Source organism: Anser cygnoides, chromosome 1 (genome assembly GCF_040182565.1).
Source record: "Anser cygnoides isolate HZ-2024a breed goose chromosome 1, Taihu_goose_T2T_genome, whole genome shotgun sequence".
NCBI lineage: Eukaryota > Metazoa > Chordata > Aves > Anseriformes > Anatidae > Anser > Anser cygnoides.
Genome location: NC_089873.1, coordinates 143,102,948 through 143,115,116, shown reverse-complemented (window position 1 = coordinate 143,115,116; position 12,169 = coordinate 143,102,948). Strand labels below are relative to the sequence as shown.

The following is a 12,169-nucleotide window of genomic DNA, read 5'->3' as shown; positions in this document are numbered from 1 at the left end:
GTTCTGAATACAAAGCAAGTAATAGATGGGAAGGAAAGCAAGACCTGAGAGGTGTAAAGGCTTCACATACACATATAGAAGATAAAGAAATGATTGCTTTGGAAAGAAACACACACACAAAAACAACACCAAAAACACAGGGTCTGCAGCCATGTGAGGGATGATCTGAAAACCTTCTTGTTAGAGAGAGCAGCTGCTCGCTAGCTGACTAGTTCACACAGCAAAATACATGCCTAGGATAATAAAGCTAAAGGAAGAGGATGCCAGTGAGGCTGCTGCCATGGCCAGCGTATTCCAGGAAACAGAGGAGTCCTTGGAATTTGGGATTTTACTAACAACTGCAGCAAGGACTTACATTATAAGATTTGGGAAGAAGACCAAAGAATTGCAAATTGATGAGGAAGTAATTTGTGTAGGTGTGTAGCAGGGCTGGCAGGAGAACTTGGGAAAACATGGACATGTACAGAAGCTTTCCTCCTTTAGTTGCAATGCATAGAGAGAAGAGGTTGAATATCTTCAGTCAAAAAATGTGAAAGCTCAGTACTTTAGAGAGTAAGATGCTGTAGGAGAGGAAAGTTCTTCATAACTCAAATGGATTTATGGAAAAATAGGTACTAAGGTGAACTTCAAGCTGAGTTGAATGCTCAGTCTTTGGGAAGACATTTCAAATTACAGAGGAGCCGAGGATATGCAGAACTGGCCAACTTTGTCTTCCCCTCTGTCATTTCATGTCATAGAACAGTTTGGGTTGGAAGGGACCTCAAAGACCTTCCAGTTCCAACCCCCTGCCATGGGCAGGGACACCTCCCACCAGACCAGGCTGCCCGAAGCCCCATCCAGCCTGGCCTTGAACACCTCCAGGGATGGGGCATCCATAGCTTCATTTGACATTTGGCCTTGAGTTACTTGAGGAAACACGTGTCTATCCTAAATAGGGAAAAAGTTGGACTAAACTTTAGAGTTTTCAAGTACCGATTATGTCTTAGCTATTTTATCATACTTAGCAAGCAGCTTTTTAAGCACATATGTCACTGCCTTAAAATGAGAAAATGTTGCAAGTTTTGAAAGACTTTCATCTAAAATTTGGTGAGGTTTTGGTGTATTTTTGTCCCCTTTCTCATTTGCAGTATTTTTGGTATGAGATTGGCTATTACAATTGCATCTTTGCTCTTCTAAAATGAACTTAGATTTTACAGCGTTAGCTCAGGAGTGGTGAGTGGTCTGCTTTTATCATAGAACCACAGAATGGTTTGGGTTGGAAGGGACCTTAAAGACCATCTAATTCCACCCCTCTGCCATGGGCAGGGACACCTCCCACCAGCCCAGGCTGCCCAAAGCCCCATCCAGCCTGGCCTTGAACACCTCCAGGGATGGGGCAGCCACAGCTTCTCTGGGCAGCCTGTGCCGGGGCCTCACCACCCTCTGAGTGAAGAATTTCCTCCTAACATCTGATCTAAATCTCTCCTCTTTTGGTTTAAAAGCATTCCCCCTTGTCCTATCATTATCTGCCCAAGAAAATAATTGTTTTCCATCTTTTTTTTATAAAAAGAGGTCATGAGGTCATGAGGTCACCCCTGAGCCTTCTCTTCTCCAGGCTGAACATCCCCTGCTCTCTCAGCCTCTCTTCACAGGAGAGGTGCTCCAGCCCTGTCCTGCTGAGCTGTAGAGAAATCATTGCACTTCTTTGTTCCTGTCAGAGTTTTGGTTTTGTGGGGCTGAAGAACTATTGCAATAGATTGGGAAGGTGTAACCACGTCAGTGGTCTGCAGAGTGGAAAAGACTGGTTACTGTTTCTCTGCCTCTTTTAAACTTCCTGCAGAGACAAAGAGACAAGGTTTGATACAAGGATAAAAGAGACTTGGGAGAGTGACAGCTTCTTACAGCAAAACTAAGTTTTCCTGGTAGGTGTTGGTGGTCTAAATGAAAGAAACTCGTGTGAGCAGCTGTGGCTATAAATGTCCATAACTGTACACAGAACCATAGGATGGTGTTCATCGAGCTCAGTGCCTTGCCCATGACTGGTAGCAGAAGCTTAGTGAGAGCACAGAGTGACTCTTTCCCTGTGGGCTCTTGGCTTCTGTCCATCTGCAGTTTAGGTACTTCCCGAGTCCAAGGTTGAACGCTCACCATTGCAGTTCCCAGCCCTGACAAACTTTTCTTCCTTGAGCTCGTCTTCAGTGATTTATGAACCTGCTTGTATTTTTGGCATGCATAAAGCACCGTGGCAATGAGTTCTGCAGTTCGAGAGCCGTGCTCTGCAAAACAGTGCTTCATTCTCCACTCTGTTCGTTGCTCATCATTCCGTGCATGCCCTGTCATGCCACACCTCAGTTGTTCCCCTCTAAGATAAAGGCACCCTCTGTGGACTCCTGTCATCCTTGTTGCCCTTCTCTGCTTTTTCCACTTCTGCTGAATCCTTTTTGAGAAGTGGGGATTAAATTTGCATCCAGTATTCACCTGTGAGTGCCCCATAGATTTATACATTTATACACCTTTTTACAATGAGTGCTATTTATTTCTCTGCTCCTTTTTCGTGTTGTTTGATCTTCTGGGCTGTGAACATTGACCTGATACTATAAAAGAACTGTTCTGAATGACTTTGCTCATCTTTCTTCAGCAGCAATAATTAGTTAGCCCCCACCACTACAAAAGGGACAGTTTCCTTCTATTTCCAGCCCACCCTCATTGCAGTATTTTATTTTGCATTTATCAAATATTTGACTTCTCTGCCATTTAATTTACTCATTCAACATTACGAAATATCCTGCAACACCTTCCTGCCAGTTTTATTTTTTACAGCCCTGAATGGTTGTATCTCTCCGGGAAACTGAATGTGTACCTGGGAAGGGTGCACGCACACGGGGTTTACTCCTCAGTCTCGCCTGTGCATGCACAAGTTCTGGTCATTGCTGTAGTTTCATGTAATTTCCTCAGTACAGAAATTGGGCTTGATGGTTTATAGTGTCTCGGGTTATCCCTATGGTCTTTCTAAAGATTGGTGTCACACTGTTTCTTCGCTACTGAGACCATTTTGATGAGCAGGTGCACACTGCAGTGTAGCATCTTCTTCCTTCATCTGATATAAATTTCTCGAGTGAATCCCATCAGATCCTGGTGATGAATAATGACTCGATTCATGCATTTCATTTCACGTCTCTTACATCTCTTACTCCACTGTGAGGCAGTTCTCTTGACTCGTACCCTGCCAGTAAAGGTTCTTGTCTGGGAAACACTCCAAGATCCCACGCAGAGATGCAAAGAATTCATGTAGCTTTTCCCCTATAGCCTCTTTCCCTCGATACTTTTGTATATTGTGCTCATCTGTTGGCCTGAGACTGGTCAGCAGATTTTCTAATTCTGGTGGGCTGGCAAAACTTTTCTTTGTTCATTTGTGGGGATGAAGTTTGTGGTTAGGAATGGCCGTGCCGAAGATTGTGCATTAAATGAAGGATGTTTTGCTGGGTGCTAATCCACACTCAAACGGACCTGTGGTCCTTCTGTCCAGGTGGTCTTTTTTCTTCAGCCTGCTGCTAACAACAAGTTCTGCTGAAGACAGCAGAGCAGGGGATTTGTTGCAAAAAGGAGAAAAATGCTGAGAAGGAGACATCTGTCTCTTCTTTTCCTATAAATTTCAGAAATGCAAGCTGCTCTTGGATAATGCACTTACTGGAACAATGGACATAGAACTGCAGAAATGGCCCTCAGAGCAATAAAAAAGTCTCCCCAATGACTGAGATAGCAAAAAGAACGTGACTTATATGTGGCTAATGCAGCCATCTGAAATTATTCTCTGCAGATTAAAAGGTTTCTGGTCAGAGTAGGAAAGCTAACTGTTCAGAAGGTGGAATATTTTATAGGAAGTGGGGTGGGCACAAACATCGGTTGACAAAGGGGAACCTGAAGTCATCGCGATTTGAAATCAGATTGCCATTTCAGGGTAGCAAACGTCTTAATCTAAGGAAAAGATGTTGGGTAAAATATTCCCCAGGGGAGAAGTGCAGTAAACGTGCTGCGAGAGAGGGTTTCAGTAACTCCACGAGGTGTGGTGTTCTGCGGGCGCGTGAGCGTGCTGGGTGTTCTTGGGCTCACAACTCACCTAACAAAGAAGCGAGAGCGTGGGATGGTAGCGGAGACTCAAATAAATGAGTTCTCAGCTGCGTTTGATTTCCGAAATCAACTTTCTGAAACGTTCCCCCCAGGAGGAAGGCCAGGGCCCCGGCTACTGCAGTGGGCATGGGGCAGCTGAGGATCCACAGCGGGTCCATCGCCACTGCGCGGCCTCCTGGTGCCAAGGGACAGGTCCAGCTCGCTGCCTCCGCACAGCAGGTCCTCTGCGACCAGGCTGAGCATATTCCGCTTCTTTTTGGTGGCTCATAGAAGGGCTATAACATACTCAATAAAAGCTTGAAATATACCCGTCATCTTTATCTTGTGCTTGAGTAAGGACCTCAGTAAACATCATGCTTTGAGTTCCTAAGGAGGGATAAGGGGACTGGGGCTAAACTTACTGACTCAGGTTCCATTTCTAACTCTGTCCTATTGACTCGTAACTGCTAAGGTGGACGCACAGATTTCAGGCTACAAGTGACAGAGACAATCTGCTTTGGCAGATAACCCTTTTCCAGCACAGATAAACGTTACAGATTATTTCACTGTTAGTATGAAATAGTTTTACTATTTAAATGGTCACCATCATTTGAGAAAATTGTAATTGTTGCTGGAAAATTAGATCCCTGACCAAAGGAGCACATTCATTTTGATTTGATTTGATTTCCTAACAGCAGGAAGAAAAAAAAATAAAAATTTTAAATTAAAATTGATTATGCTATTGTTTGCTATTGTATTTTAGATAACAACACGGAACAAGAACTGCTTTCTGGGCACTAGGAAAAAGAAAACAATACTAATGAAGAAGCAATAAAAAAAAAAAGAGTATTAGGAAGAAGAAAGAAAAAGTGGCAAAGAAACTGTATTAAATTGACTCTCTCTGCAGCAAGTATTTGAGTTTCTTCTAGCAAAGAGGCTGAGTACTTGGGCTGGGAAACAACTCCCACCGGAATATTTTTTATCCCACATTTCATTTGGGAAGAACATGGTAGGAAGGAATTAAGTCACACCTTAAAGTCAAAGGGGAAATTAAAACACTTCCAGATTGTTTTGTTTATTCTCACAAGACTTTTCTCTTGTACACATATTCCTTTCCTCAATAATTTAAGTGACCCAGCCCATCTACAGTGTATTTTGAATAGCAACATTTACAAAAGGGGAGGGAGAAGGTGTGTTTTGTGTGCATCTGTTCAACTGCAGATTCCTAGTGACTATGTTATCCTTACTAGTTTTTCTCTTTGATTCAAAACACAAGATGAGACCACCAATGCAGAAACAGATTTTGTTATTCCTGGAGTAATCAGCAATGTTGGCATGCTAACAATGCCTAAAAGCCTTCCTGAGTAACTGTACGAGATTGCATCTCCACTTGTTCATCAGACCTCAAAGTTGCCAAGGGATTCTTGGATATAACTTGATGAGCACTCAAGAAACACCTAAAATATCATTTTACAATGGCTTCGTAAGTGGTGAACCCTGGGTGGTTTAGAAACAAATGTGATTGTTGATGAATTCTTTAGCTACTGTGAATTTTACTGATACCTCTGCATTTTAAGCTAGTTTTAAAATGTCAGCTGCTCATCCACGTTAATTCATGTTACTACAATTACCTGGTTTCTCGAGTGTGTCAGACACTTCCAGAAAAGATGGAATTTTGGCCCCAATTAAAATGGTGAAACTCAGCAGGGTCATACTAGCACATAAAAACAGTATACAATATAGATTTTTGCACATATACATGTGCATAGACACTTAATCTGGCTAGAAAACCCTTCTGTGATAACTCTGAAACATTTTCTCCTTGGCAAATGATTTGAAGCAAAATGATCTTTTCATTTGGCCTTTTTTTTTTTCTTTCTTACTGTTTAATCAGGGATATTTTAAAATCTGTCTGCAATTTGAAAATAGCTGAGCATGTGTTTTATGTGAAAACATTCAGTATATGCATTGCTCGGGAACTCTTCGCTGTGAACTCTGAGTGCTCAGCATTTATAATTTGAGCTATGCAACTGCACGCCTGCCTCAAATGGCACTATTTCTGTTCCCTGGCTCGATGACTCGATTTATGCCTTGTTTCTGTTTTCATCTAAAATCAATTTCAGTTGAATCTTTACCTCCGCAGATAGCATTGCAGGAGGGAGGGCTTTATGCTTAAGCTACAGATTTGAAGTCTGCTTTCTGAAAAAGTGTTCAATAATTCAGAGCCGACTAGAGCTCTTGCCCAGGAAGTGGGACTTTCAGGTTCTGTTTCTTCCCCTGCCTGTAGGGTTTTAAACTCAAATCCAGGCAATGGTTACTAGGAGCAGAGGGGAATATTCATCTCTGGCTAAAGTTACATTGCTGTTTACAGGAATTGAGGATTCACTGGAAGGAAAAGGAGAAAAGCAGAACTTGATGATTTTAGTGAGACTGTGCTTGGTGAGATGCAGGCTGATGGTTTGTGTTCTGGTCCTGTGCCAGGAGCAAGGCAAGCATGCATTCAATGACAGTCAGGTATGAAAGCATAAAAATATGTGTGTGGGACTGGAAATCTGTTCCTCTTGCCAGCTTAAACTCACAGCCATTGGGAGCGTCACTTCTCCCCATTCTTTCCCTTTAGAAAGAAAATTTCAGAAATTTAGAAAGGAAGCGCTCTTTCTCACACATGTATATAATTGCATGTGTACATACTTGTTCATTTGTAAACATATGTGCACATTTAAATAGCAGACCAAAAGTTTTTCATTAGAAATCTATTTCAGATAGGGAAGAAGTAGGTTAGGGTATCTGATGGTTAGAGGTATCTGATGATGTGACATGTTTTGACATGACATTTGACCAGAAAGAGGTTTGGAAATGCTAATTTTTAAATGTGCTTTTAGGACCTAACACATTCCTTCTGTGCAAGAAGGTAAAACATATTTTTAGGTGTGTTACAGAGCATTGTAGTATAGTGATATTTATAGACTAGACAAAGAGAGAAACTTAAATTGCAAAGACCCATTTATATATAAAAGTATCTTAAAAATATGTGATGATTTTGATATCCTCCAGCAGTGGTGCTGCCCCACTGATCTGTCTGTATCCTCAGAGTTCTGCTTCATCTGTTTTATAACGTTCCCATATGTTTCCAGCACTCAGTGAGCTCCTTGCAGGGCTTTCTTTCCAACTGCCTACAAAGTTTCTCTGGTGACTGAGTCTTTATTGCCTTCTAAGTATGCTGCAGGTTCTCAGAGCGTCTTGTTATTCATCCCGTCTCCCGTTTTATGCTGAAAGCTTTTAAATACATTTTAATGATGCATAACAGCAATATAATGAGCCTAATAGCATGCTATTGATTTTCATTTGAAACACTGACATTTGAACATTTCAATAGCCTTTTAGCAGTGTGTTTATTTAATGCGATTCAAAGACAAGGTAAATGGACCACAAGATCTGTCTACTAAAAAAAGTCCACAGCCTCTATCTGCTGAATAAACCCCCACCCTCACCCACAATCCGGTTGTTGCAATCAGCTGCATTAGAAGTATATTGTTTTCAGAGTCTTAAAACAAACAGTGTATAATCCTTGGTACAAGGAAACAAAAGGGGAAAACACCAGATCACTGCATTAAGAAATTAGTGGTGCAGATCCAGGCAGTGCTGTCAGCTCCAGAGTGAAGAGAGCTGCCGGAGGATGCTCTCTAGATAGGAGCCGGTGGAGTTATGGGATACCCTAACTCAGGTGAAGAAAAACAAACAGAAAAATGAAACTGGCAAACATACACGTCACCGTAAGATAAGATAACGGGTCCCTTTTGCAGAATAACTCAGCAGTTACATCCTAAGGAAAGCGCTGTTTTCAGGTGAGGTGTCTGAGAATTCAGTGAGCAAGGTGTGCAGTGCCCCGAACCACCTGCATGTGTGGCTACTCGGAGGTAATGCTAACAGCAGTGTTGTGAGGCTGCACCAGCCATATGCATTGCTGTAGCTCCTTGTCTTATAACCAGAGACCTTCTTTCTCCAGTGCCGTGACATATTTTTTTTCAGGGGCTGTTTATAATGAATGAATAAAAGTGAACTTGACATCAAATATAAATCTTACCCTTCTGGTTTTTCACAGCTTCACTGATACGCATTACACATCAATTAAAAAAAAAAAAAAAAAAAGGAGAAGAAAAGATAAGATAAGCCAAGGACCAGCGATATGTGTGAAACTTCTGCTTTTATAAGGTCTTCAGCTTGCTTGCTTTCCCAATACACAGCTCTTCGTTCGTAACCACATCAACTAACAGGGTCATCTGACAAGTCACGACTCAGACTTTATTTCAGTGAAGTGTAAGTATGCAGGGTTTTTGCTGTTGAGCTAAAAAAATTCAGCTGCTTTGATTAACATTTCTTCAGATTCTTTTCCAATCTTTGTGCTTTTCATTCAAGATCATATGTATGGGAGCTCAGGAGCAAAATTCCTGAGAATGTGTAAGTGAGTCTGAAGTTTAAGAAGCTTTTTGAAAATTAGTAGCAGTTGCCCGTGTGCAAGTTAGGCTGAAATTAAGATGCCATACCCAGTTCTAAGAAGTGACCTAAGAGATCCTAAAACCTTGAACAGATAAGGTACCTAAGACAGACATAGGCAAATGTGTTAAGTCATATATTAAAATGTAGTTGAAGTTGTATTTCTGCCCATACCAGAGACACTGACCTCTAACTAGTGACAGAAAGGATAAAGAAGGCCGTCTTCATTTGGTTCATAAATAAGGAAATAGGAAAAATAGCTTATCTTTAGTAGATGGTGGTAGTAATGAATGACTGCTGAGAGCAGTAGAGAATGTGTTTTAAACCAGTCTGAGAAGAAATTTCAAATGCATGTAATTGAAGAGAGAAGAAATGGCTGTTAGCTTTTTATTTAAAACAGGTCCCATGAGCAGTCTCCTGCAAGTACCTAATTCTCTTGGCTGACTGCAGAGAGTCTGTAGAAGGATGAGCTCGGATGTCTCATTTTTTGATCTCTACATGGACAGATCAGTCCCGTCCCCAAAGTCAGGCTGAATCTCCTGGAGAAGCAAGAACAAGTTAGAAGCTGATTTGAAGGTAACTCCTGGCAAGAGCCCCGGTTATACCTGCAGGCAAAATATATGTTCCTTTTCTTGTCTTCTAGCAGTGTGTTGTGTTCTTTTTTCCCCAGACTGTGCTGGTCTTTCATATTTTGAACATAAGTTTTTCAGGATAAGGACCACCTCTAATGACATGTTTACGTGGTCCTTAGTACAGTGTTTGTTAACAGTGTATTCCTGTAATGGAAATAATTGCATGTCTCAGGAAGAAGGGGCTTCCTTGCATAGGCCGTTGAAGCAAAAATGAAAAGGTAGTGCACAAGCAAAGGAGATGGACAATACAAACGCTTCTACACTGCCAGCTTATGCTTCATGATGGAAGTTCCCCTCAGCTCCTTCTGTACAAACTCTTTTCTCTTCTTCAACGTTGTGTCGGCGCTTGTGTCTTGTAGCAATCAGAGCTTTCTGGGGGATGTGGAACTACTTTGTTCCCTGTCTGTTAAGTACGACTATAAAAGCACATCTCCAAAATGCTGCCAGTTCAATGAAACTGAAAAGTAGTACTTTCAGATTTTGTAAACAATAAGCATTTTCTATACAGCATACATAAAAAGAACTTACTGCACAGCCTATCACTGAGGCCAAGGCTGGGAGAAAAAAAAATAAGATGTTTTCAAACATAAAAATACCTAGTTAATGCAGAAAGGAGAATTTTAGAAGGTGTGTAAGTGCTTCTTCAGCTTACACAACCCTTTATTGATGGATGAGACTTCTGGGGGAGTATTTCCTCTGAAGCAGCTAGTCTTGGTCACTGTCAGAGAAGAATCTTCAGACTGTAAATCTGATCAAACACAGAAACTTCTGTGTTGCTCACTACACCTGTGAGAGTCTGCTGACTTCAAGGTGCATGAAGGATTTGGTCTAAGGCACATCATCCGTTTTCACTGCAAGAGAAGTGCATTCATTTTGTGGTGGGGTGAAAAATTGCACAACAGGCCGTTGGTTAGCAGGCCAACAATTTACACATGGATAACGCAGTGTTAATGTACAAGACCCCGCATTCGTTGCTGTGCTGTCGTGTCTAAAAGGGTCTCAGGTTTTAAAATTCACATACCTCTTGCTCTTCCTTGTAATTCTCTGCTCAAAACCCAGTGCAAACTTCCTCTCCCATCCTGACTATTTATAAGTATACATAGAAACAAATGTTTTGTAAAGATGTGAGAGACATTCTACTTTATTCCCAGGGGCAAATAAAGCCTTTTATTTTTAGCCCAGTTTCCTAAGGAAATGAGACTGATGCAATCACATTGTCTATATGTCAGTCTATCAAATCAACCCTCTTCCCTCCCCCCATCAACTTCTGACCATTAATCTTTTTTCAGCTAGATCTGACCGAAAGGCAAAATTCTTTCAAAAATATTCAATGCGCGTAAGTTTTATGAAAATCAGTGGCCAGGCCAGAGAAGAGACCTCATCCATTCCCTCCCTGGAGAAGTCAGTCCTGGCTGAATTCAGCTGGTAGGCAGCAACGTGCTGGCAAGTCAACTTGTGTGCAGCCGCCGTGCTGCCATGATGCGTGCTGTCTGCTGGAAGGATGAGAGGGGCTGGAGAGGCAGCTCGCAGGTGTTCCTGGAGGGGTTCTCCTGGGTACGTGGCAGCATTTTAGGGATGGGGAGAGAGAAGAAGGGAAGCAGCTGGGGCTGTTGGGCGTGTTGGAGTGTTGGTCAGGGAATGCTTCTAGTTTATCCTTTATATCCCAAAGTTACTGAGTTTTAAGGTGAAGTTCTAGGGAGCTTCTCAGAGATGGCTCAAGGAACAGAGTGGAAAAGAGATGCAAAACCAGTGCTAAAGAGGCGGTCATCGCCTTTTTGTCATTAGTTGGCAAATGTTTCCCAGGTAATTCCTGTTACGAAGAGTAACGTGCACTGAAGAAACAGGGATAGGTCCACATCTAACCAGTCATTTGATAAAACTCTTACAAGTGCACGTGTTACCTCAAATAGAGAGTGCAGATTTGCCCATTTCTTAAGTTGTGGGCAATCTCTGCCCACAAGTGTTTTCAGTGTCACTGTTGGTTGACTTTTACCTGTTGAACATACCAAGTATGTGCAGGTCAAGGCAAAAGCCCAGCCTGTTCCTTCGCTGCCTGACCACCCATCTGCTCCACTGTAGGGTATGGTCCTGAGCAGTGCCTGTGTGTTTCTGTGCTGGAGGGAAGCGTGTAACATGTACGTAGCACAATTGTCTCTTTACCTGTGTTCGCAGTGATGTCTGGAAAATAGTCTTAAAATGAAGCTATGATTATAGGCCTAGTGACATAAGTTTGTATTTCCACTGTGACATAACATGCTCTTGTATTTCAGTATCACCACATTGTCCCCTGTGGCTGGTGTTTTAAGTCTCAGTGGCAATGGAAGTGCATAAACACCTTGGAGATATGTAGCGTGATGCCCACATTATGGAAGAAAGGCATACAGGAAAAAGGAAAAACAGATTTGCTTTTTATGTAAATAAGAAAATTCTCATTTTTTCCCCAACTAAGAAAAAGAAGCGTTTTTACCCAAGGGAGTAGAATACCATTTTCTTCTTAGATAAGATTGCCTGGCAGGAACCTCCTGGGGAAGAATAAAAGTTCCCTGTTCTGCAGTTGCTTAGTGATTTTGGACACAGATTCAATTGGTTATTTTTAAAAAATGTGGTTGGCCTTGGAGTGCACGGGAAAGAAAGAATGGTACCTGCAGCATAAAACTTACACACACAAATCCTGATGCACACAAGCATGCCACTTGCAGTGCAGAGACAGGAGGCCACGTGGCATCCCTGATTTCTCTTGCTCTCCCCACCTACCGCAGAGGACCAGTGTCCTTAACTGACACCCTTGAGGAAGCTGTGAAGGTGCAGAGTGTGGTGTTAACAAAAAATGCATGGAGCACACTGGCATCCAAACAAGTCAGAAGGCTGGGCCATTTTGCCTTGAGCAGCTGAAACCATTCTGCAAGTATTTCGTATATAATTAAACCTTTTTTTCCCCATCAGGTGTTCTGACCTCT

General features: G+C 42.0%; 1 long non-coding RNA gene across 1 annotated transcript; it reads left to right on the top strand.

Annotated features, from left to right (window-relative positions):
• Positions 1-3,424: 3,424 nt before the first annotated feature.
• LOC125180185 (uncharacterized) lies at positions 3,425-9,192 on the top strand. The gene is made up of 4 exons (XR_007158544.2): positions 3,425-5,569; positions 6,458-6,600; positions 8,189-8,403; positions 8,981-9,192. It is a non-coding gene; the product is annotated as an uncharacterized lncRNA (long non-coding RNA).
• The last annotated feature ends 2,977 nt before the right edge of the window (positions 9,193-12,169 follow it).